The sequence below is a fragment of the Tauraco erythrolophus genome, chromosome 8 (genome assembly GCF_009769465.1).
Source record: "Tauraco erythrolophus isolate bTauEry1 chromosome 8, bTauEry1.pri, whole genome shotgun sequence".
In the NCBI taxonomy this organism is placed as follows: domain Eukaryota; kingdom Metazoa; phylum Chordata; class Aves; order Musophagiformes; family Musophagidae; genus Tauraco; species Tauraco erythrolophus.
The window spans coordinates 36575024-36601705 of NC_141472.1; the positions used below are offsets into that span (position 1 = coordinate 36575024).

Here is a 26682-nt window from a genome sequence, read left to right on the forward strand (position 1 = left end):
GACTAGGTATATTTTTAAGTGTTCTGCCTGAGCTACAGATTGCCTTCCAGTAATCAGACTGGAAAAAAAATGTAATAAATGCTGGGTACTGGAGATCCAACCTCTGAAGGGCCTGTCTCAATGTATTTACTAGTCTTCCCTCCCTCCCTCCTCCTTAACCCCCAGTTTTTGATGAGAAACATGACATGTTTTTTGCCAACCCGAGGAAATAGGGGCTTAGCAACAGTACCTTCACTCCCTGTATCCAAGCTGTGTTTTTAAATTTCTGTGTCCAGTAAAACTTTTTTACTGGACTATGATTTGCGCTAGAACTAAACTGCTGGTAATTGGTTTGGTTTTCACCTCCAGAACTACTCACCCACAGGAAGCATCCTAATACGAGCGTATTTTTGTGCTGTATTCACACAACGCTTGAGCTGTTAGAGGAGGCAGAGAAATTCCACGTCCGCTGGCTGAAATGGGGCTGAGCAGTAGGAGCGTGCTGCAGCCTGAGGGTCCTGCTCTGTCCTGCCTGCCCTGCGTGGGGAGCCGAGAGTGAGCAGCCCTGCTGTGGGCACCCGTCAGCAGCAACGGTAACCACCGGCACGGGGAAACCAAAGGCATAAGCTGCCGCAGAGAGAACTGTCCGCAAGCATTTTATTCCATTAAACAGACCGTCACTCCCAGTGATAAATGACTTGTGGAATAGCAATACAGTGAAAACATTGGCGGTAGGTTTGAAGTAGAGTTTAAGGACTCTGAACCCAGAGAAAGAACAGCAAACAACTTCACATGTCACAGGCTTATAAACTTGCTGCTGTGAGAAACTACTGCAAAACACAGGAAGAGAAAATGGATGCGCTCCTGAGAGCGGTGTACGTGCAAGGCATCTCAGTGCTCTCGTGCCAGTGCTGTGGTTCCTGTGTCCTGCAAATACACTGGTGAAGACCGCTTCTTTACAATGCTTTGCTTCAGCAGAGAGCTTTAAAGTCTCCTTGAAAGCTGGCAACTTTAGGGCCCCTTTCATTAGTGCACGCTTTGCCCCAGTGGGGACCATGTGTGTGCCTATGCCAAGAGCGGGTGGCAGCCCATGAGGGTGCAGCAGAAGCCATTTTTGCTGTGTAGTCATGAAGGGACTTGCAGGAAGGCTTGGAGCAATTCACTGAGAGTAGGAAATAAACTGGAAACCAGTTTTTACATACGCGTGCAGACCCATGCATTTTTAGAATCATACAATCATAGAATCGTTTAGGTTGGAAAAGACATTTAAGATCATCGAGTCCAATGGTTACCCTAGCACTGCCAAGTCCATCACTAAACCAAGTCACTAAGCACCACATCTACAGGTCTTTTAAATTCCCCCAGGGATGGTGACTCAGCCACTGCCCTGGGCAGCCTGTTCCAATGTTGACAACCTTTTCAATGAAGACATTTTTCCTAATATCCAATCTAAACTTGCCTGGCGCAACTTGAAACTGTTTCCTGTTGTCCCATCGCTTGTTACTTGGGAGAAGAGACCAACACCCACCTCACTACAACCTCCTTTCAGGTAGTTGTAGAGAGTGATAAGGTGTCCCCTGAGCCTCCTTTTCTTCAGGCTAAACAACCCCAGTTCCCTCACTGCTTCTCCTAAGACTTGTGCCCACTGCTGGCTCATATTCAGCTGGCTGTCAAATGACATCCCCGGGTTCTTTTCCGCCAGGCAGCTTTCCAGCTACTCTTCCCCAGACCTGTAGCGTTGCATGGGACTGTTGGGACCCAAGTGCAGGACCTGGTGTTTTGCCTTGTTGAAGCTCATACAGTTGGCCTCGGCCCATCGCTCCAGCCCGTCCAGATTCCTCTGTAGAGCCTTCCTGCCCTCAAGCAGATCAACACTCCTGTCCAACTTGGTGTCATTTGCAGACCTACTGAGGGTGCAGCACTTGATCCCCTCATCCAGATCATTAATGAAGATGTTAAACAGAACTGGCCCCAATACTGAGCCCTGGGACACACCACTTGTGACCAGCCGCCAACTGGATTTAACTCCATTCACCACAACTCTTTGGGTCCGGCCACCCAGCCAGTTTATTACCCAGCAAAGTGTAGGCCCATCCAATGAGCAGCCAGTTTCTCCAGGAGACTGCTGTGGGAAATGGTGTCAAAGGCTTTAGTAAAGTCTAGGTAGAAAACATCCACAGCCTTTCCTTCATGCACTAAGCGGGTCACCTTGTCATAGAAGGAGATCAGGTTAGTCAGGCAAGGACTATGAGGGCTCATTAAGTCATGATGGAGATAAAAAGGGCTATGGGGAGTGGGAACCAAGTTGTTCAATGGAAGAAATAGGATATTGATTTGATTTGATATGATTTGATTTGGGGCATATAATGAACAGTGTTCAACCAACCAACTTCTCTTTGGGAGGTGTTTCTGGGAGAGCTTTCTCGAAGTTTAAAGCATGGATTTTGATCAGGGAACTTGGAAAACACAGAAATACTTTAGTGAGTCTCCTCACTATGCTGCTGAGAAGCTAGAGACCCACAGGGTACAAGCAGAGGAAGGGGAGAGAGTGAGCAGAGGGAGACCCTTAGGAGAGAAGCCCACAGCTCTGCAGTCTGGCTCAGCTCTCACTGAATTCCAGGGTTGCCTATTCAAATATATCGCTCTCCTCTCTTTAAAATACCTGAAAATTGCTGTGTGCAGATTACAGCATCTGTGGGCCTGTGAGAAGGGTGGGAACTGGGAGCAGAAGCCCCCTCAGGTGTGGGGGGAGCAGAGGCAAACTGACCCTGGAGTGGGTGTCACTCGTCCATGCCCTAGTGGCAGAAGGATGCCACGAAGGGGTGCTTTGGGGCAGGATCAAAAGGGGACACAGCTGCCCAACCAGACCCCAGGGCTTTCGTTCTTGTTGCTTTCAAAGCGCAGCTCCCCGAGCACACTAAGCAAGTAGTGGAGACAGAAGTGCTCAATGAAGCTTGGACATCTTGGGAAATAAGACAAATCTGATCAACCCAGTCCCCTCGTTCGGCACTTACACGCCAAATTTAGATCAAGCCTTGTAGTGTAGGGGAGACGCACAGATGCATGTTTAAAAGGAAATAAAGGCATTCAGGAGAGCGCTGTTGTGAACATTGTGACTAACTGGTGCTGTCAACAGAGCACACCTGCACCTTGCACATTAACGTATCTCTCAGTGAGCTTTCAAGGCAGAAAAATGTCTGCAGAAACTTGTTTGACCACTGGCTTATTCTGTATTTGAATGTAATACTTTATGGTCACGAAAATCTGTGATGAGCCAGTGTACTCTGGGGCCTTGTTTCACCAGCCTTTTTCTCGAATATGCTGAGGTTTAGAAAAAAGTGTTACTGTGTCATTTGGGGGCATTTTGCTGCTAAATGTTGTGTATGTGAGAACTGAAAAGCAAAGCTCTTTGTAAGTCTCTAATGTTCTAAACAAATATTAAAAGCTGGAGTATGATTTAGGAGCCCAGGCAACTGGTTTCTTTTACTGAAAGATATTGATGCTGAGTGTTTGCAAACTGGAATAACACTTGCTCTTGCGAGTAGTCCTGCTGGTTGCTTCGTAGGAAGCTCTTTGTGGAGCACTAAACATTTTCTAGGATGACCAGCTTACCAAGCAGCTCTTTGAAATGAGACCACTGTCTTTAGATCTGTCTCTAAGACACACACACTGTTTTTAAGCTGATGTGTTTACCTGAGAAACATGTGAAAAAAATCAGTTCATCTACTCTGTTTTGAATTTGTAAGACTTTGTGCATCCTGGACAACTTTACTTGGATCACTGGAGATCTGTGATGCATTCGTGGACCCTAAATGCTCATTGTATGGATTTATATTCTTAACTAATCATTTAATGCTTTCTTTTATAGTGAGTAGTCGAAATACTGCTAAAAGGAAATGTGTGGGGGTTTATGTCCAGATTTGAACTTCTCTTGAAACTACCAGCCTTTCAAAGGCATTGGTGGGGAAAGAATTGGGGCATATTCTAACTCGTAAGTAAGAGGAGTTTGCCATCTTGGTGGCACTTTATGTTTTTGTTCTACACGAGATCTTTATAAAGAAAAACCATTATCCAAGAGAAATTACACAAGCCCCAGTGAAAGTCCGTTCTCTCCTATGTGATTTCATATAGTCGTACTTTCTTCAGAAACACTAATAGATTGTTTGGGAATTTTTAAAAAGTGCCTCTTACAATGGTTTTCCTCTTAAAAGCAATGTAAGAGCGCATGGCAGCGCACGTGAGACTCGCGAGTCAGATACTGGAGAAAGGCTCCCTGCAGACCTGCTGATTTAGAGCATCCCCAGCACTACTGGGGGGGTCCTCGTCTGGAATGGGACACTTCCACCCTCCCAGCGTGCCGCGTCTCGCCCTTCTTCCCGGCATGACAGTTTCTAAAACTCGGGGTAAGAAAGAAAGAAAGCACCGAAAGCGCCGCGCTCGCAAAGGGCGCTGCCGTCCGCGCTGCGCCGGGTGGCACCCCGGGAGGGGCACCGCGGCCTGCGGCCGGGCGGGGGGGGCGCGGCAGCGCTCGGTAGTGCTCGGCAGTATTCGTCAGCGCTCGGCAGCGTTCGGCAGTGCCCAGAGGGACTCGGTGCTCACCGAGCGGCCGCCTGGAAGGCGTCCAGGGCGGGAGGGGGATGCACTGGGCGGGCTTTATACCTGCTGCTTCTGCCTTCTCCAAGGAAGCGTATTGGAAATTCCACCTTCGGCTCCCTGGACAAACGCTCTTTTGCTTCCTCAGAGCTGCATAGAGTGTAATAAACTGTTACTGTAGGGAGTCTACGGAGCGTGTTAGTTTTAATTCAAAAGATGTCTTTAATCTTCCTGTTTCTTTTGTAAGTTGTAAATTACACAACCCTGCTGAAAATTACATGTAAAGTAGGATTATGATCCTCATTTTTATTATGAAACTGGCTCTGCATGGTAAAAACAGATTCTCACCGTCACTTAACTTTTCATTTACTCTTCAATTTACGTTTCATATATTAAATTCCTTAAAATTGGGGTGGATTATTGTAATTCAGATATTCCAAATTTATTTATAAACCAACTAGCTAAACAGATGCTGTAGACATTAACTATGAAGGACCATAATAGTTGGGGCTGACATGTAGCAGCCTTGGCGTGCCAGAGGCCATTCCTGGGCAGCTGGCCGAATGGAGCAATAGCTGCTGGGACAGTGACTGCAGTCGGAGATGACCACAGAGGCACGAGGCAGTGGGGTGCTGCTTGGTGCTACAGCCAGACCACAGCAAATGGCATCCCCACAGCACCCTCCCCAGCTCTCAGGGAGCCAGGACAGGGTTCAGGGAAGGTTAGAAGTCAGATTTTGAAGAAGCGTTGCAGACTTTTATGGAAGGCTGTATCGGGAGTGAAGAGGGCACAGCAACAGCTGGAGCATCTCAGAAACTCAAACTTGGCTGTATCTCCTGCTGGTGGTGGCAGTGCTGGGGCAAGGCAGTGGCTTGATAACATTTAGACTTATGAGTTCTTACTGAGTTCTGCATTTCTCTGCATCCTCAGCATTTACTGCTTTGGGGTTTGCAGTGGCTCTGACAGGGGAAGGAGGGTGCAAAGGATGAGTTGAGAGGCAGAGGGCTTTCCTGAGGGATGAACTTGATGTGGGAGTGGGAACAGAGCATTAAAGGGAGGGGAAGGAAAATTAAAAATCCTGGCAAGACTTTCTGTGCTTGATACTCCGGATTGCTGCAGACAGCGGCGGGTGGTTTGGATGGCACTGATGCTGCACCGGCCAGTAAATAACTTTCCTCAGGGAAGTTCAGCTTCTCCCTGCTGTTGCTTTCCAGCTAGCATTGGAGTTATGGCACTAACTGAATCTTTGGTTTAAAATGAGAGTAAAAAAAACACCCCCAGGTACAAAGCAGTGCCACACACTTGCCAGCTTTATGGGACTGCAAACTGGATGCCATGGTGCTGTAAGGGAAGTGGGAAGAGGCTCAGTAAGGACTTAGGGATAACCCCAGGCAGCACAGTGGAGCATGAGGGATGCCCTTCCCTCTGAGATGTCCTGGGTGAAACTTTGTGAGTACCCACACACTGCACTCACAGCTGCCCACAGCACTGCCCTGTACCCAGCCTGTGCTGGGGCTGGACTGCACAGGATCCCCATCATTTCTCCCTTGCACAACATGCTTTCCCCCTACTCCTTTCTGTTCCCTGTCTATAATTGTAGCACCCTTCCTTGTGCCCTGAGACTTACAGCTCCTGCCTCTGAAAAGCACAGAGAGATGATCAGGTTAGGTGATGGACTAAGTATAGCTGCAAATCGTGAGCAATGGTGAAGTCCTTGGTGGTCCTTGAGTCAGAGGGTCACAAATGGCACCTGCAAAATCTACCTGAGACCATTCCTGTGGTGGGGATGGATGAGGCTGGATCTGCCTTAAGTGGCAGGGAGAGAGCTGATTTGCATATCTGTGTCCTGGGAATACATAGTGGTATGAATGGCAAAGAAGAACGAAGGAGCTAGAAAGAAGTCAGGAGAGTAGGACAGTAGAGGAAGGGGAGGAAACGAAATAGCTAAATGCAAGAATAGGAGAAGATTTAGTATAGCACATTAGGCACTAGCTCAAGTAATGTGAAGATCCTCAACGACTTTATGAGATTTTAATCCTAAAATAAAAATAATATAAAGTAGTGGTTATTTCACTGCTAATATTGAGTGCACCTTGAATGTTTCCTGACTGTTAGGGATTACTCTTTTTCCCGCATTGGTTAAAGTTTTCGTATGTAGCCTTTCCTTTTTTTCTTCTCCCTTCCTTCCTTCCTCACTCCTCCTTCCTTCCTTCCTCTCTCTCTTTTTCTAATTTAAGCAAAATTGGTTCAGCTGGTTTTGATTTATGCAAGAATGGGGAAAATATGTTTCTCCCATATCTTCAGAATAAAATATGTGCACACTCATAAGTCTAAGCTGGCTGGAACTAGCGATGTCAAATTAGCTTGTTTATAGCCCTCACTGGGGAGTTCCAAGTTTTGGAGAAAATTGGTTCCGTGTTTTTAAGTTCTGAATGCGCTGGAAGTCAGCATTTTCATGTACACACATTAGGTGGGGTTTGTTTGTTTTTTTTCTCCGTCCCCTAACGCTTTTAACCTGAATCAGCTTCGAACATTTAAGGATGCATCGCTCAGAGACTCTTGTGTTCTGTTCGAGCTGTCTTGCTAAAGCACTTTGGTCACACATGGGTGCAGAAAGCAGCACGCTTTCCATCCCTCTAAATAAAAGTATATGAGAACCAAAATGCAGTGAGGAATCTTGAATAATGCAAGCCTCGTGTTTCTAAAGTGGTGTTAACCATGGGAAATACTTCGTTTTCAGAAGGATTGGATTTGTTTCAAAGACCTCTGCCACAACGTTTACGGCAGCTGCTGACTGATATGCTCTGTAGCACACGATATTAAACAGGTGTACGGTAATCTATAAGTGCTTTAAATGCGCTGATGCATACCACCCCGCTGTGCCTGCGTGCTCTTGGGGAAGCCCCGTGATTACCAGCCTCAGACCTCTCTCCGGGGTTGAATTTGTCTCTGTGGTCCCAGCCGTGGCCTCAGCAGCCCGGCCAGAGTTCAGACCCTGCTACTCACTCTGCCTCAAGACTTGGACTCTGTTAATACAGATCCTGCTTTAGACAAGTATTGGCTGATGTTAACTCTGGGAATAGAGTGCTAAGAGCCAAGGGCTAAAAATAACAAGCAAATTAACCTAACCATGAAGTCCTTACCCAGCCTTTTAGCAGTTCCTGGCCTACTTGCTCAGAAGGAGCTTTGCTGGGTGAAGACCTGGCTTCCTCCCATGGCCCTGCTGCCAGCTGCCAATGCTGGCAAATGCCAGCCAGTGCAGCCTTCTCTGAGGCTTTGGGCAACCTGGTGTAGTGGAGGGTTTCCCTGCCCATGGCAGGGGGGTTGGAACTAGATGATCTTTAAGGCCCCTTCCAACCCTAACCATTCTATGATTCTATGTTCTATGATTCTACAGCCGGGATGCTTGGGCTTCAGGACCACAACCTTTTGAATGCTAGCATTTCCTTATTTTTGTCTGTACATGCTATTTTTTTCCTCTCCTGTTTAAGCTGATCTCTGTCTGCCTTCAAGTGCAAGCAGGTGGTAGTACAAAATTTCACGGAGACCCCTATTTGCACAAAATAATTTACACCTCAGAGCTGTTTTCGCTGGAGAGGAGGAAAGGAGTTGAAGGCTCTCCATCTTCCTCATCTCACTACTCCTCTCTAGCCATTCAGTGGAGCTCCTGACGCCTGCCCCTGCCCTTTCCCTCCCTGCACCCAGGAGAGATGAGGAAAGTGGGGAGAATCGCTGCTGGCATAGGAAAGGGAATGTCAGGCTTGAGGCACCTGGTGAAAACCCCTGTGAAACCAAAGACAAGTCCTGGGAAGGATGGAGTTCAGGATTTGAGGGGCACAGAGGCACACAGTGGATACACTTCAGCACCTGCTCCCAGCCCTGGGAAACACCTTTATGCTGCAGCGTTTAACCCAAGTGGCTGCATTTGTGTGTCCAGTAAAGTGATCTGATTTTGTGCTGTATTAAAGTACCACATCTCTAATGTAAAATCTGAGAGTTAAACTGTGGCTTGGAAAGATAGTTCTTTAAGTCCTGGTGGATGTATTTGACTCATACATAACAGCGGTTATTGGTAGCCCTTCAGCATAACCACTTCTGTGCAAATGTATCCAAAATCCCTCTCTATCATTGTTAACATTTATCATTGTTATTGAAATTACTTACTTAATCATCTTAACCTTGATGCTACCCTGGATACAAGACCTATGATATATCTGTAAAGGAATAACTACACATTTGATACAGTTGAAAAGATAGCATTAATTCATTTTAGTCTGATTTACGATTAGTACTGCACAGCATGATCCACTCTGTGCTGCTCCGTACATCATTTAGGGTCTGTAGGGTAAATAATTGCTGTACTCACCGTCCCAGAAGCCATGTGTGTGGCACTGTATCTGGCTTCATGATTTTAGTTTCAAAAAAATATGGATGTGTTTCAGCAATAGAAAGGAAGCTACGTTTGCAGCAACAGGTGTTGGCGTTGTTGTCCCGGCGGTCTGTGTGTGCATAATACCTGCTGGGGGTACTGGTGTGCTCCCACCATGGGGAGATGCTGAGAGGGTGTGCAGCAGGGTGGGAGAAGAGACTAAGGGGCTTCTGGAGTGCCAGATTTCGACTCCATCAGAATGACAGAAAAGGCTTTATCGGTATTTTACACACTTCTTTTCTTTTAAGAGAAGTCACCTCCAAAATCCTTCCCCTTTGGCCAACAGAATGACTGTTCAGGGCCTGGATTTCCCCAGTAAAGATGCTCCAGTTTTAAAACTGCCTTTGTAATTGTGCCAGGCAGTTTGACAGTGAAGTAAGATATGCTGCATTATTTTTGGTTCTTAATTTTAATTTAAGATGACTTTTTCAGCCATACCTTAATCACGTAGTGCATCTCCAATCTACAGAGAGGACTGGATCATTAGGATAATTAGAAGCCATTAAGAGTATAGGATAATATCACTGTAAAGCTGTACAGATGTTCTGTATTCTTTAGGCCTCTGTCAAAGGAGGAAATTTAACATATGTCAAGTCCTATTGGTGATGTCTACTTTTTTTGTGTAGCGTATAGGAAGCTTGGAGGGATTCGTCATGCTAGACTCAGAATATTTTTTCCTTCCTTGTTTTCCAGTAAAAAAGTGTTTTCTTCTTAAAATCAGTAAAGATAATTTTCTCTCGCTCCATTACCCCCTCCCAGTATTTGGACTCAGAGGTATAAAGCTGGGAGCTGTTGCCAGTTGTTATTTCTCTCTGAATCCCAACTTGCCTTTTTGTCTGTCTCTTGCATTTATTCAGCCTGTGATCATCAATTCTGCCTTACATGGACCTGTCTAGCCTGTCATATTTTACTCTAGTAAATGGAAGGGATGGCTCTTTGTAACTGTTCCATCTGTGGTAGCTGTGGCACTGGTACTGGACCTGGTATACCCACACGTCCGGGCTGGGACAACTGTCCCCGCAGTATGGTCACACTTTGAATGAGACTTATACCTGGGTGACCTCTGATACTTCTGTGGATAAATCCAGGTCTTGGTGATTTTTTACACCATTTTCAATGAAATTTTTTATCGTTTTTTTTTTTAGAGAAACAAAGTTGCTTTGTCGTGTCGCAATACATAATTTTAGACTGCGCTGTTTAGATTTTGCCTCCTTCTCTCAAACATATATTTTAAAGTTGTTGTCATTTTAGATAGCATCTCTGACATAGATTTCCAGATTATTCAAATGGATACCAAAAAGTATTTTAAGTCTTAATGTTGGTTCATATTTTTCACTCACTCTTGCTTGAAAGATGCTTTCAAAATGCAGAGCTCTGGTCCTGTATCTGAATGATTGGCACAAAGATTTAATAATCTCTTTTGTCTTTATGGCAGTTCCATTTGTAGCAATTTAAGCATGAGTCTCCAGTGTGCCTGAGTCAAAAACTTTATTTAATATGAGCCAGCTAAATATAATTTCCCATTTCTTTGATCTCCCCTATTTTAATTTGCTTCTTATCAGGTACCTGTAGGGCTAATAGATACAGTTGATGGTTTGCTGCTTACGGAAAGATCTCATTTAAACTGCATGGATTATTGGTGGTGAGATATTGTGGTATTCTTCTCATTATGGATGTGGCAGCATAGATTAGAGATGTTGTTGCTAACAAACACCCTGCAGCTGTTGTGGGTAAGGGTTTAGATTCTGAACCTTCTTCCAGAAACTTCAGTAAAGTATAGGGAAGGGATCTGATGAACAGCATCTGAAGTAAGTGCCTGTCGGTTAACTCCGGGGTTCTTACCTCAGTCACCTTAATATGGCCGTCGATGGGTGCTGAGTGACCAGAGGCATGCCAAGCTGTCCCGATGATTAGGAAGGTGTGAACACAAGCACAGTATTTGCCTGCTGCCCTCAGCAGCAGTTGGGATCACTGGGTCAGGATCAGGCCACTCAGGCTCCTGCACCCACTGCCTAGCCCAAGGTGTTGGTGTGCCACTCTGTAGTGCAGATTGATGGCCCCTGATGTTATGCTCTGGGGACATTCATGGTACATCGTCTTAGCTGTGAAGCTGCAGAGAGAGCACCCCTTCTTGAGTAGTGTCAAATTCAGGTGTAAGCAAGGCAAGGATGAAAGAAATGCAAAGAAGAACTGAGTGTGGCCATCAGGTGTCCCAGCCACCTGCTCTCACCTGTGTGTCTCCTCAGCCAGGGCCACCTTTTGCAAGCGAATTGTGTCCTGAAATGCCTTTCGTGGAGGCAGCTGGGGAAAAGAGGAGCATCCAAGCCCCCGATTTTTCTTTTGCTGCATCACTTGTGTCGTGGTTTAACCCTGGCTGGCAACTAAGCCCCACACAGCCGCTTACTCGTTCACCCCTGCTGGGATGGTGGAGAGAATCGGAAGGGTAAAAGTGAGAAAACTTGTGGGTTGAGATAAAACCAGTTTAATAGGTAAAGCAAAAGCTGCACATGCAAGCAAAGCAAAACAAGGAATTCATTCACTGCTTCCCATCGGCAGGCAGATGTTCATCCATCTCTGGGAAAGCAGGGCACCATCACACGTGATGGCTACTTGGGAAGACAAAATGCCATCACTCCAAACGTTTTTCAGTCAAAACCAGCACAACTTGTTACTCAGAGCAGCTAGAGGCAAATAGCGCTTCGAAATCCCTGGAGGAAAGCACCTCAGGAACAAGCATGAAATGCAGGAAGGACGAGCCAGGCTCATTGATGTTTTGTACTATAGCCTGCATCCATTAGAGATTTAACCTGCTGTTTGCATTCCCGTTGCCTGAAGATGAATGTTGAGGATTGGCAAAGGTAGCTCAGTCCCTGTGTCCTCGAGGCTCACCTGTGGAGACCACCTAAGCATGTATTTGCAGAAGAAAAAGCAGCCAGTCTTTCATGTTGTGGGTTTTGGTGCCTCTGTTCAGTAGTCTGATAAGGACCTTGGTGCTTGTGAAGTAGAGAGCAGGTGTGCGCATGCACGCACAAGTACATTATCCTAATTAGAGGCAATTTAAAAACCAAACTCTTCTGCACTATTTAAAACACAATAAACAGCTTTGCTCCCTAAGTGTTAATCATCTCCTGCTGTTCAGTCTCTGAAGCTAAAACCCTCAACTCACTTCAAAACATTCTCTCAGTAACCAAGTGTGACATCGCAAAAAGGATTTTGAGGACTTCTGTCTGGGAAAAAGCAGATGTGTTTAGGAGAGTAAAATCACCAAGGTCTTTGGATCTACAAAGAAACTCCAGGCAAGAGAAGGAGAAGAAATGAAAAAAACTCCAGTCAGCATAAGTGGAAGCGCTCTAAAATCAGGTTTCTCAAGTCTCCCTGGAGTATGGTGCAGGCGCCAGTGGGTGCCCACAAGCCTGGGAGGAGAAGAGCAGAGGAGGAAGAAGAGGTGTTGCTCTGTGTATGCTTCGAGGATCCCCAGCCTTGTGCCACGTGCCCTTGGGGAAGAACTCAGGGAGGGGATGGCTGTCGCTTTCCCTCAAAGTCCCGACGTGAGAGCAGGCACATCATGCTCTAGGTGGCACTAGTGAAAGCTTATGTGAAAGCTACACGCCCCCAACACGTTTCATCATTGGGAGGCAATGAATAACCTGCCGTACAGATGCATACACCCACCTCCCTGCAGAAAGGAGACATGTAGCAAGGGGTGTGGGCTACTGCCGGGGGCCTTGAACCTGCTGTGGGATGAGGCTTGCAGGTGGGCTCCTGCCAGGCAGAGGGGGAAGGTCCTTCCCAGCCTGGCTCCTTCACCTCCTGCGTTCTTAACCACTCTGAAGACCAGATCCTGCCACATCATCACCACTGTGGATGGAGTGTGTTATTAAGCTGAACCTAGAAACAAAGAAAGAGTTGAGAAATTGCTACAATCACTGACCCATGCATTTATTATAATTGAGTCCATTAGCCTTAATTTTATAATTTCTAAATTAACTTTGCACATTTACAAATGGCCTTAATCGCTTCATTGAGAGAATTAGGCTTTAATAAAGCTAAATGCATAAAAACTGTATCAGTTACATCAGTATCAATGGGTTCGTTTGTAATATAATGCTGCCAATTTAGATGAAGCAAATTGTTTAGAAAACACATTGTTGAAGCATCAAAGTTACTTTAAGTCATTCTAGCTAGTAAGAAGAAAACAACAAACCTCAACTGGATGTTTCCCCATGCAAGTTCCTCCCTATGCTGAAGCCTTCGTGCGTGTTAAGCGCCTGTTTTAAGCACTGGTTTAGTGGTAACAAAAGGTGTTTAGTTTTCATATCAGATTCTTCAGTGTGGCTTTTGTTTGGACCTGCTGGAAGGACATTCCAGTTTCTAGTCCCACAGCCTGGTGGGGGAAGGACATCTAGACAGGAGCTATTTAATCTGCAGATGCATATTAGAGGTTTTGGAAACTATGTTCTTAGGGGACAGTGCTGGAGAGTAACTAAATCTCTAATCCTTATTTATTTGTAGCAAATCTAGTGAATAGAAGAAAGTTCCTCCAGTCCATTGAGATGTGAAGTGACAAGTGGTCTCAGAGAGCTTATGACCTCTGCCTACTGGAGATAGCTGCAAAGAAGTACATGATAAAAAGTCAGCTGCCTTTCAACTTGTTGTGTTTCTTTTTTTAAATTCACATAAACACAAAAACCCTCCACCTCTCTTAAAAGTCTTACTTTCCTTTTGAGTATGATGTTGAGACTTGAATTCAGTCCAACTGGCACGTTACCCCAAATGTCTGTTGCTGGTGTCCATCTCTTGACATGAGTCTTTTCAGATTTTCCTCATTATTGAGAAATGCCAGACTCTAATGCTGAAATGTCTTTGTTGTCAATGACTGCAAGGTGAATATTTTAATGTTTTCCCTGAAACTTTGATACTTGGCCTTCACAGGTAGCATTTCCTTAAGGCACTGTAAAGTGTAACCAACTGTGTGAAGGATCAGCTACTGTGGACACAAAATTGCTGCTGTACTAAACTTTTTCAAGCAAGATGTTAAGGCTGAAATTTTACTTTTGAATACTTCTATTCAAAGTAAGAAGGGACATGAATTAGAAGTTGTAGTTCTCTCATCTTTATCTAGAGGAAGTAAATCGGGGGGAGTAGAAAAACAAGGGTTGGAAAGTAATTTATTCAAAAGAAAAGAGAATTTTATATATTAGGGGTTATTAATATGCAGCAGTGGCACCTGTGCTTGAGAAGAAAGTGAACATAGAGACTTCAGCAGACAGCTCTGGTACAACATGTGACGTTATGGTGTGTTTGATTGTCAGTAGTACTCCGCGACTGACATCGAACTGGGACAGGCAAGACCAATTTACACATGTTTTCATTTGAAGACAGCAAATGTTTCTTTGCAGATGTGGATGCTTTGATTGAAGCTTAGAAACTGAAGACTCTTAATAAAGTAGGCAGCAATGAGAGGTACAGCTAGATTACATACTGATTTCCCATCCATCTTCCATTTCAAAATATCAGTGCTTTTCTCCTCTTCTGCACTAGGATGAACTCCCTCCACCTCTCCTCCTCTCAAAAGAAAACCTTGTCGACCAGTAATTTGATGGTAAGGGGTATTGTTGAAGGTAAAGAGCAGAGCCAGGGCTATGACCTAGTCTGAACTGCCAGATTTTTGGCTATTTTGAGGTTAAGTCTCTGTAGCTACATCAGAAATTTCCCCTGAGACTACACAATCTTTTCTGGGGAAAGTTTTGTTTAAAACTATACATATATTTCTATAAAAACTTCAGTTTAATACATATTTTTTCCAAGGTCGGGAGTGGAGAAAACAAATCCCAGATAGAGAATCCTCTGGAGTTGTGGTCCCAGTGGGACCTAGGTTATTTTCAGAAAATATGGACCTGCTCAATGCAATTTTTATTATTATACTTTAAACAACTTATTTTGTTGCTTACTCAGGTGGTTATGAATCTGAAATACCTCTGAGAAAAGAGGGAAAATAAAAAAAAACACTCAAAGAACCAGTGTATGGGGAAGAGAGAATATTTCAGATGGTGCTGATTTTAAAGACATCACCCATGAATTGCAGCATTTGGGTGCAGGTGAGCTCTGGTGCCCTTCACATTTAAGGTGCTACATTACTAATAACAGGAGTCAGAGAGGGAGTTGAGGAAATCTTTACAGGTGTAGCTCTCTCGGCTCTCACTGTACCAGTCTCGACTGTCTAATCTTTCACTTCCACAGCCTCCACTAGGTGCTATGGTCCTCTTAAGTGCAGAATAGCGAATATTTCCCAGCATGCAAGGATGTATCCCAAACCCATTAAACCTTTCAGCTCAATTCTTTTGTTGGAGTACATGGCCTGGAGGTTATAGCATTATTTTTTTCTGAGGCCACTGAAGACCTCTTCAGTTACAAGTGCTGGAAGGAGTCTAAGAGTCCATTTAAACTGTGCATGACCTTTTTGCCTTTATCACTGTCTGATTTCATTTGACTTGGGTTTTCCTTTATTTTTGTTAAAGATTCCAGTGTTAAAGGCTATAAATATTAAAAATTTAGAGAAAAGGGCAAGCGACAGGACACAAAGGGTCTTGTTGAGGATCTGTAAAATCCAGAAAGGCAGTTTCTTTCCTTTTTTTTTTTTTTTTGCTCAGAGGTAAATGAGCAATAAGAGATAAATTAGATGGACTTTTTGAAGTTTTATTGTACTTCTCTGAGTAAAAAACATGTGCAGAGTTACAGGAATCAGAGTTCTCTGAACAAGACCTATGGTGAGCTGTCACATGAAGATGGTGTAGAAATGACTATAGGTGGTAGCCATGACCTAACTGAAAACTACTTGTTTGATTTGCAGGAGGTTGCAGTACAGATGATAATGTTCAGATTGGAGGCTTTAATGGGGTGGTTTGTACTGCATCCTTTGATGTTTCATAACAATCAACATCCTTTTATGTTTAATAATATAGAAACAGCAGCCACAAGCTGTGATTGAATCTTGGTGAGGCCTGAGCCATAGGGCTAAGCCCATCCTCCTCCTCCTCCCTGCGGCTCTCCTGCCCTACTGAATTTTATCTGCTTGATGCCTGGTTTGTGCAGAGGCTTGTTAGCTCGAAAGAGCCTATGGGTGTGTTAAGTTTGATCTCCCCATAGCAGTGATGTGAGCTGGAAACCCCGCAATTAAACGAGGGAGTTTTGTACCCCAGCCAGTCCTAGAACCACTGTACTACCATGAGGCTTGGAAAAAGCTGGCACTATGTTTCGTGAGCCACTAGAGGTGAGGTGCTCTCTGGAATTCACCTCCTTAGGGGACTTTTGGGGAAAGGAAAAGCCCCTTCCTGGATCTCCAAGGGACTGAGTCCATGGATATGACCCCAGTTCATTTCAGACTGGGGAGTCAAGGTAACCCTATGGTGCCCTGTGTGCTCCCGTGCCCGTGATGTCCCACAGTGGCCTGCCATAGTAGCGTTGGGCACCTGAGCTTGGAGGGGCTTTGCAGCTCCTGCGTAACACCACCATCGAGCATTCTAGGCTTGAGTGACCTTCATAACTTTTACCTATCCCAGGTCTTTTTGGATAAGGGTCTGCCAACCGTGACCTTTGAGATTTAAAATTTTGGATTTAAATAGAGCACTTGGTTCTCATACTGGGAAAATAGAGGGGTCCATGACAAGTGTGTCCACTGTAAGCTCATGACTTGTAAAGGGTAGAACTGCAGATGAGCTACCTACAGCTGCAGGAGTTTCCTTCAGGCTTCTTAGCAATGAGGCAAATGTGATCCAAGATGAGCGCTTCCGAGAAGCTGGGAAAATGGACACTTTTTGCGGCAGTGGGGTTTCCTCTGGAATACGGTGGGGACTTTGGGGGCATTCAAGAAAGGGACTCCAACGGCAATGACATCCGGATGAACACAGAGATGGTGCGGTTTGATTGCACAAGGGTGTCAGAATAGCCTCCTTATTTATCCCAGCATAATGAAAGTGGAGAGGGAATGTGAATTGCTGTCTATAAATACATCGGAGAAGTAAACACCAGGGAGAGAAAGGAGCTAGTTCAGCTGGAGGACAGTGCTGGCACAAGAACAAATTGGTAATAAACTGGCCGTGAATAAATTTCAGATGGAAATTAGAAGCAGCTTTTTAATCAGTAAAAAGGTGAGGTTCTGGAAGAGCCTTTCACTGGGATTTTGGGGGCAAAAACCCAACTAGTTTGCAGATGGATCTTAATCAGTTTATTAAAGGGATTGTGTGATGTGGTTGTCTCCAGTATCAAGGGACTGGGCTCCTTGACCTATACATCCCTTTAGTGCTATGTTCCTACATTTTATATTTAGTAATTCTCTCTGAATTGCTGAAGTGCACTGAGGACAGAGGAATGCTGTATTCTTCCGAAGCAGTGTTATTTTTCAAAAGGCATCTCAAACTGTAAATGCGCAGGGATAAGGAGAGTGCTAGGCACCTTTTTATTTAACCTACTTCCAAATGAAACCTGAGGACTAAATGGCTTTAGTCACTCAGAGGACATTGGCCATATCTCTCCCCACTTCATAACTAATTTTATTTCTGAAACTTGCACTTCTAAAAAATATTGGCTGCTTTAGAATTGCAAGTGTTAGAGGATATATAATATTCAAGGTTACTGTGTGATTAAGGACGGCAAGCTGCCATCGCATACTCCAGGTGTTAGCACAGCCTTGTCCACAAAAAGACCAGAAACTAATCATTACTGCTTGCTACTTCCCATAGTGGTCGACACTTCAAGCAATAGAGAAAGCAATTTCTTACTTAGAAATTGTTTTACCCTTTTTCCTTTGAACATCTAGAACCATCACTCTCAGGTCCCTCCCTTCTTATCGACTGATTAATGGTTGCAGTGGAAAAAACAGCTGGCTGCTAAAAAAAGCCCAAACCCTTCTCTCTGGTTTTGTACTTGGGAATGTGAGTTTTAAACTAAATCCTGCGAGGCTAATTGAATGTGATTGACATCTGCCACTGGTACAGTGAGGAAAGACCTCCATTCCCGAATGGGAGAAAACTGACATCTTGCAAAAAAGTGATTTTTCTTTTTCCTTCATTCATCATCTCTCGGAGTTCACAACAATAGCTAAATAACAGAAAACAAACTCTAGATTCCGAGTCTTCTTTTTGAAATGCTAAAAAGCAAATCAACAGCCTGATTCTTCCTAGGCTAAGAGGTCTCAGAAATTAAGTCAAACTATGATGAATGTACTATAATGCTGAAATTCCAGCAATGATTACTGTGTAAACATTGTAAACAACTAGTCTGAGGAAATAATTTGGTTTGCATTGAACAGAGTGCTTTAGTTGTGATTGTCAGCAGAATCTAATACTGGTCCCCAAACTCATTTTTATTTTCAAAAAAAGTGTAATAAGCAGATCAAAGAATGTGAGAGAAGAAAGAAATCTAAATACAACCGCATATAAGCTCAGAAAATACCCTCTGTACGAAGGATGTGCAATCATAAAATGCAATTTTGTGCATCTTATTGACTGTCGTGTGTAACAAAGCTTTTTGCATTTGAGCTCTGAGTTCTGCTTTGCCACCCCGGTGCGAGGGGAAGCTGCTCTGTTGGAAGGTGTAAAAGTGGAGGGCCTTGTTCATGCCAGTCTGATCTACCTTGTGTCCCCAGTCAATAACCGCCTCAAACTTTGACAGAGCTCTGATCCATCAGATTTGCGACATGTCTGCCAACTGCCTCTGCAACTGCTCGGCACATGCGGAAAGGGCGCTGGTTTGAGGCTGTAGCTGCAGCAGATGCCTGCTCAGAGCACTGTGAATTTGCAGTTCAACTACTGGGAAGGAGACAGTGATCTACTCTCAGAGTGCCTTGAATCCACAGGTCTCCTGCAACGGCTGGAGAACAGCCTCAGATTTCCCGTATGTTCTGGTGCCTTTAACCAAGTCATTATTTATTGATATTGGATTCTGTTTTCCTTCTAGCCAAGGGGGAAGCGTTAGCAGGGGAAACCCAGTTAAATGGTGTTTTGCAGGACCTGCCATTTGATACTCTTATTCTCTCAACTGGACGGCCAGCTTCTTCAAACTTAGTTTTTTGAGCATAATATACAAATAAGGAGTAAAATACTTACTTTTGTAAATCTCCATTTTTCCAAAGGAAGAAAGGAAATATGGCCCGATGCATGCTTAGGACTCAAACTGGAAAGTAATCTCTCAAATCTTAAACATTTTTTTTTAATGTAGGTACAACTCATTTCTTTACCTACTAGACCAATTTAATGTGTTGAGCATTTCTGTTTGGTGGTGCTGGTAACACTCTTGGGTCCTTTAGTATCTGCTCTGTGCCCTTTGCAGCCTGATGATGCACCAACAGTAAACTGAGCTTGTGTAAGAGCCTAGCTGAGGGATTTTGACACAAGAAGTTATTTCTGAAAAACATGATGTTGGACTAATCTACCATGGAGCAATCTCCTGCTGCAATAGATTTTCCCTGTCCCCTGGCAGAGGTTTTTTAGGAAAAGGGAGTGAGTGGTTTCAAAGTGTTGCTTTGAGGGCACCATGGGAGAGGCACTGCTGCAGGAGGGGATGAGGAGAGGGTACCGCAGGGACCACAGCTTTCACCATGAGAGCTGCTCTGCCCCACATGTGTAAATTCCCAAGTCAGGAATTCAACCTGGAAAATCATGGATAACGGTTGAGGCTCTATTGGCCTTTTGATTTTCAGAATGAGAAGGAGCAGAGAGAAGCTGAGATTTCACCTGGGCAGAGACCCCTGGAAATGAATGCTTGAGGATGGCCAGCAAATATTGTGGCGCTCACTGCCCTTGGAGGCACTGTCCTCTGTGGTAGTGTTGCTCTGGTTAAACCACACTTCCTTGAAGTACATTTATTCTGTATTCATTTCTGTGGTGAAGAGTGGCAGTATTACAGATGTGCAGCACTGAAGCTCATAGCAGCCCTGGTCATGTAACCAGCTGCCATGTCATAGGTACAACGATGAATTTTAAAAAGGAATGTAAGCAACCAAAGGCTGCAAAAATTTCTATAGAGATTCAAAAGGTTTCTGGAGTAAGCCGAGTTCAGTTTTGCAGATGTTCACAGTGTGAGGAGACGCCTGGGACAGAGCACGAATTGGTAGTTAAAACCAGGAAGACTATAAGAAAACCTGATGCTATGGGCAGAGGAGATGTGGACACCAATGTCTCATCTGCTGGTGAGAAGTCAATGTTGAATAGGAACAGACTGCAGATTATGTCTGAACTTGGCATCCCTTCTTTTATTTGGTGTAAGGGAGAAGCCGAGGGGAGAGGGGTGGAGGTGTTCATCTCAGCAGCCTGGGAAAAAGGTCTGTTGAGCACTTTGAATGGATGCAAGCAAAGTGCAGCAACTAAGGCAGAATTTACTAAATTTACTAAATTTACTAATTTACTAAGGCTGAAGAAGAAATGAGCACAGTGTGTGCTGTATTCTGAGAGCTCAGGTCAGTCCAAGGCGTTCAGTGAGGATGAAGCCCAGGTTTGCCAGCCCTGCTGGAGGTAGGACAGGAGGGTGAGCTGGGGGCCAGGATGATGGGCAGTGAGGCAGCAGGGTCTGGAAAAGATCAGGAAAAGAGGTGGTGGTGAGAGGGGAACTTCAATGTTTGCTCTAGCCAGACTGCTCGCAAGATGACAGCTGGACATCCAGGGGTATGTCAGGGAGACAGACTGAGCCACTCGCTCGGACACGTTGAGACAGGTCTGTAATGGAGAGGCAGATCTGAGTTGTCAGCATGGAAATGGCAGCTGAATTTGTGCTGGCAGCAGAGGGGGGACCCAGTGCTGATCTGTGCGATCCTACAGCAAAGAGAGTGAGGAATTAATTGTTCCACTGATTAAATGAAGCAGCAAAAAAAATCAAAGAGGCTGTGCTATTTGGGGCTGTGGAATATTTCCATTTAGCAAAATTCTGTAAGATTGAAAATACTAATTTTGCATTTTAAAAGTTTTTTTTTGGAAATGCATGTTTCAGATAACCGACAGCCTCACACTTACTAGAAGGACACATAGACCGAAAGGAGTGTCCTAACCTGAAAATCCACACTGTGACCAAAGAGCTTTTTCCCATCATCAAAAAAAACGATGTGGCACAGCTAGAAGTGCTGTGGACAAAACTTCAAAACAGAACTGCAGAACAAATGCTTTCAACATGCTGATTTGTTGGGACCAGCTCTGATGATCATTTATCTTGAGCTCACTTGTGCGAGGGTGCCCGCAGCAAGCTTGGTGGGTTGTTTGTGCCCTTGCAGTAACGGGGATTTTCTTTCCATATGGTGGGAGCTAGAAAAGTGGAGAAGAGAAAAACAGTGTGGATGGTAAAACACCCAGCCATGGCTCTACTGCGAGTACTGTAGTCAAACATCAAAGTCTATGGATGTATTAACAGGGAGGCAAAGATCAAGGAGTACTGGAAGAACAAATAGTGTGGAGGCAGCTGTACACAAGCAGGCAGGCTGCTCCTCTTGAAGCTGTAATCTGAAAACAAGAGAAATGCCCCTGCATTGACAGGAGGTGTATTTGTCACCATTTGATAACGTGACGTGGCTGTTAGCAGTGGCATGTTGTGCTTGCAGCTCTTGAAAATCCTGTGCCTTGTCTCGCCTTGGTATGCGCAGATCCCTGTGGAATGATGGCCGGGGGCTGGCGCGTGCTGAGCTCCTGCGTACACTGGCTGGGTGCTCAACCTGGCTTGACTTCCACAAAGGCTGCCAGACTCGTACGCTGTAGAGATCCGCAGTGAACCAAGCCAGGTGATAGGGAGAGGGAGTGCGCTGGTGTCTGTGCAAGGTCCTGCCAGTGCATCAAAATTCCCAGATAAACAGGGCAAACGGGTGGCCGGAGCAGGGCTGAGGGCAGGATTCCTTGCTGAGCTGTAGTGTCCCGATGTTGGCAGGAAATTTGCTTCATGTATATCTTCTTCTGCCACTTTGCTTTGGATTTTTTTAAACTTTTTGAGTAACCTACAGTAGCTGTGTAAATTATTAAAGGCAATTAACGCAGAGGGTTTGCTTGTGAGAAGGCAGTGGGATGCTTTGCTTTGGAAGACGCATGAGCCTGGTGGTAGGTAGCCTTGGTGAGTTCACTGGCTGCGGCCAGCGGGAGGGGTGTGGTGGCAGTGGCGTAGTAAGGGATTAAATGCGTGCTGGTGCCTCCCTCTTTTTGTCACTAAGAGCTGCCTTTGGCTTGAGTATCTTGGTAAGAGACAAACCACAGAGGGAGGGACGCTGAGCTGAGCCTGTCCCCCAAACCTGCTGGGTGGAAAACTCCATCAAAGGTGGAGCAACGGAGACAAAGAGCAGCCAGAGACTGCAAATGAGTTTTAAGGCCAAATCCTATGACTTTGGAAGCATCGTTATCTTTTCAAAGCTATTTCTTAGAAGAAGGAATTCACAGAAACCCAGATGTTTGCATGCGAATCAGTCTGTCAGAGGAAATCAACAGGAAATAAAATACTTGCTTAGCATTTTCCCCTCTGACCCTATTCTTCTGTCCTGGCATGATCGCTTAGAAAGGCTGCAGACCGCTTAGGTCTCCCTTGCCACAAAACCCAACACGGTTTCCATATAATCAAACAGAACTGCAGCAAAAATATTGCCAAACTACCTTGCAATCATTTGGTTTACTGGGGAGGGAGCAGAGAAAAACGTGTGAAAAGCAGTCGCTTCAGCAGTGGCAAGAACTGTGCATACAGAAAAGGGACGAAACTGTCATTATTAACCTAATGTTTGCATTGCTGGAAGATTGCAGAGTTTTTTCTATGGCAATGCCAACTGCTGGTTTTATTTACACTGTCTTAATTTTTTTATCTCTCTTGTTATGTTCTCTTTTATAAAGACACATATGAGACTCCCAGCAGCATTAGCTCAGGGCCTGTCTTTTTATATTTCCCATGTGCAGTTGCAGACTGCCATGGAAACAATTCCTGGTCCAATTGGAAGACCTTTTTTTTTTTAAAAAAAACAACTTTCTCCTGAGTCCTCAGTTATTTTTATTTTTAAATATTTTGATGTGTGGGAGAAATTTTATAAAAAGTAACAGCAGTTGACTTATGGAATGCAGTTTTAATTAAATTGCAGAAACAATATCTGCTACAGTACTAACAAACTATGTTATTAAAGTAATAAAAGTGAAAGAAACAATTTATTGAGGACAAAATAGAGGAAAGCGAGAGCAGAAAGATAAGCTAATGAAAGGCAAGTAAGGGTTTGGCAGCCCTCTACAGGGCACAGTGGAGCTGGCAAAAGTCCAGCTGGAATATGTTCCCTAATTAACTTTAATTCTCCGCTTTTAAATTCAGACTGGATCGCAATATTGTCATTTCTCTATCATGCGTGTTCCTCTCGCTGAACTCTTCTCCCGAGCAGGAATTTTACACTGAATGGTGAGCAAGTAAATAAATAAATAAAATCAATTGCCACGAACCGTCGCAGTTTTCAAGACTACAGGATACGCTTTTAATGCCCCTCTCGGAGCTCCGCGCTCCACTGCGGGAACTTCATTAACACTCTCATTAGCAGTATCTGATTCACTGCTGCAGCCTCTCACCGGGAGCTGGGAGCAGCAGCTGGGAGAGTGGATCAGCTTGAGCTAATGCATATGTTAATAACACTAATGTTGTAGCATTTGGTGTTGCTAGAAGAGAGAGGCCGTAAAATATCTGCGCTGTCTCCTGCAACACTTAAAAAGAAAAAAAAGAGCAATGCAACATAAAATAAAGCTATCTGCTAGGAATGTTTATAGTCAGTATTTATAGATTAGTGCAGTATGTTGGAAAATCAAACACTACAATGCACACATGAAGACCCATTCAATGAATTATTCAGGAAGATCTATTGTGAAGTGCTCCACTGACAAGGAAAGCAAACTGATGTTTCAGAAAGTTGAACTGAAGCTGCCACCTCTGACCTGCCAGCCTTGCGCTGTCAATAGATCTCTGCTCATGTAAACTCAGTTTTCTGGCTGCGCGTTACTGGTGGTGGCATGGAGATGGTGCTGCTGCCCCAGTTGCACCTTGGGGTTGTGCTGGTGGTCCTGTGAGGAGTCAAACTTTAGTGACTTCTCCACGGCCAGTGGGGAAATGAGCCATGTTGCTCTGCTCCAAAACACACCTGTGTGGCTCCTTATTTGTACATTTGAAAAGTATTTGGTCCAGCCCTGTGTGTTTGCTGTGCTGAGTGAAATGACCAAAGTGGGCAGAAAAAGTAACCTGTTCCTATTTCAGCATCATTGTAGGCTTTCCAGATTTGTGGATGTGTGTCGGCCTGTTTGAGCCCAGTTTGCTGTGAATCTCAGCGTCTCCACCATGAAAGGAGAAATCAGGATCCACGGTTAAGGGTTTCTTTTTGATTTACACCCATTAGGCTTTTTGGCTTGTGTCCTTTTCCTGTGGCCTTAGAAGGTTGACACCTGGGTCAGTGACTGGTGTCTGGTGTCAGGGGAGTTTCTCTGCTCCTGTTTCCCACTCACTAAAATCATGTCAATGTTGCATTAGCAAATTGTGCCCTTGGACAGTGTGGGAGAGCTCTGTCAACAGTAAATGCTTATGAAAAGGACAGGATTGACCGTGATGAACAGTTTGAAAAGGTGAGTTGACTTTTTAATAAAAAGATCTTGTACATGCTGCTTTATAAATGTAACTGAATTCTGGTGTGAAAAGGTGGTCTCAGTGCCTCTGGGCACTCGGCAGGGCTAAGATATTGTGTAATGTGCACCTCAACTCATAAATAAGTGAAACGTTAGTTTTGCATTAACTGCTTAAAGCTAAAATAGGTTTTCACCCCTTTTCACCCGACTGCAGTATTGCCACCTGGTTCCTCTTACTCACATGGGATAAATCATCACTTCTAGTCTTCAGTGTATGTTTGAACTTGTGGATTTGTCATGCTATTTACTGTGGTTTTGTTTTCCTGCACATAGTCTCTGTTAAATACTGATACATTTCCAATTATTTTTTTTAATCTGATAAAGCTTTCAGCTAATTTTATTTGAGCTAATAAGCAATTCACCCTTCCAAACTGTGTTTTCAGATCTTTTATCTGGAATCTCAATCTCCATTGCAAGCGCTGCTTTCTGCTCACCCGCTGAGGCTTTGCACACTGATATGATGTACAGCACACTTGAGTGACTCTGTGATTGTAGACTTGAAAAGTACTTGGTCCAGCACTGGCTGTTTTTTTTTTCCGCTCCATATCTTTATATTCCACATTTGAATGTATCATAGTGCAGTATTGATATTACAGTGATACTGCCTTTGTGCCCACAAAATCTTTTATTGCTGTAAATGAAAGATGCCCTTCAATTTGTGTTGTGGTGACAAAATCTGAGCTACTCTGTAGAGCTGCAGTTTGTGAGGACTGGAGTAAGAGGGATGTGGAAAGCCTCAGCTCCTTCCTTCTAGTAAATTCATGCCTGGTCTGAGCATCATTTTGGTTGTAACCTGTCAGGAGAAGGTTTAGCCAGCGGCAACTCTGGCTGAGTCAACAGCAAAGTCCCCAGTGAGCTGGATATGCTTTTAATGACATGGGGGTGAATGAGTTGTGTTTAATGAAAATTATGGGGGCTTTCCTATTTACCAAGTAAAGCGCTCTCATCTTCCTTATCAGTCTTGCATGGACAACTTGCCTCGTGCCATAAATGGAAGCCTGGTTTGTGTGCCTCACGAGTGGGATCTCTCTCTTACAAACAGTTGATGTTTTCAATCTTCTCTTCTGTGCTCTGTAATTACCAAGTTAAAATAACGGCCGGGACCCACCCCCCCCTTCCCCTGGAGCAGTGAGAATATTTATGGCACGAGAGCGTATGTTGTGTGCACTGACCTTTGCTGTCGAGAGGACGCATGGGGGAGGTCAGAGTTGCAGAGCCGAGCGCAGCCGCTGCCCATCAGATCCATCAGAAAGTCGCTGCAGCGCCGTGCGTCGGCCCGCCGAGCTGGGGCTGGTTCTCCGGGGCTTTTATTGTGCTCCATCCCAGTGACGACTGTAGCATGTTATGAATTACCTACTGTTTCTGACACTTACGGGGACCTTGCATACAAAGTATCATCACGGAGCCAATTTTTACTGTTGAATCAAATCCCTTAGAAACTACTTTCTAATGGAAATGATAATGAAACTTTAATTATAACTGTGCTACTTGGTTCCCTGAGCGTACACATCCCATTAGATGGTTTCTGCTAAGATAGTGATATCTTTCAAGCTCATTTCCAAGCATATTAAAAAAAAAAAAAAAAAGGGATGATATTTTACCTATGACATGTTACAACTGTTGGTATTTTTTCTGGGTTCATCAAAATCTCATTAGCATTAATCAGAGATGTGACCAGAGAATAATATAGTTCCTTGGGTTATAGACTGAACAGAAATATTTGCATGAGCCAGAAACATATTTTTTGATGAAGTTTTAGATTTTTAGTTTTTAAAGACTTTTTCAGTACAGCAGAAGGGCTTGTGCAGACAGTTGTTTGGGCAGTGTGCAATACAGGTTTTATTCAGGTGATTAAGCATATTGTTCCCACGTGACTAGTAAAGGAAGAATATGCTGTAGTCTTTCCTTTCCTCTCTTATGTCTATATCATCGTCCTAGGCAATAATTTTGCAAAAAGAGATATTTAACTTATTTTTAACAAAAGACCCATTCCATTAGATTCAGTTGCAGGAGCTGTGGGTAGGACTAGCC

At 44.4% G+C, this 26682-nt stretch overlaps 1 protein-coding gene across 1 annotated transcript in view; it reads left to right on the plus strand.

Moving 5' to 3' along the window:
- The window catches only part of GPR39 (G protein-coupled receptor 39), an 83107-nt gene that overhangs the window by 31470 nt on the left and 24955 nt on the right, over positions 1-26682 (plus strand). The window lies entirely within an intron of this gene.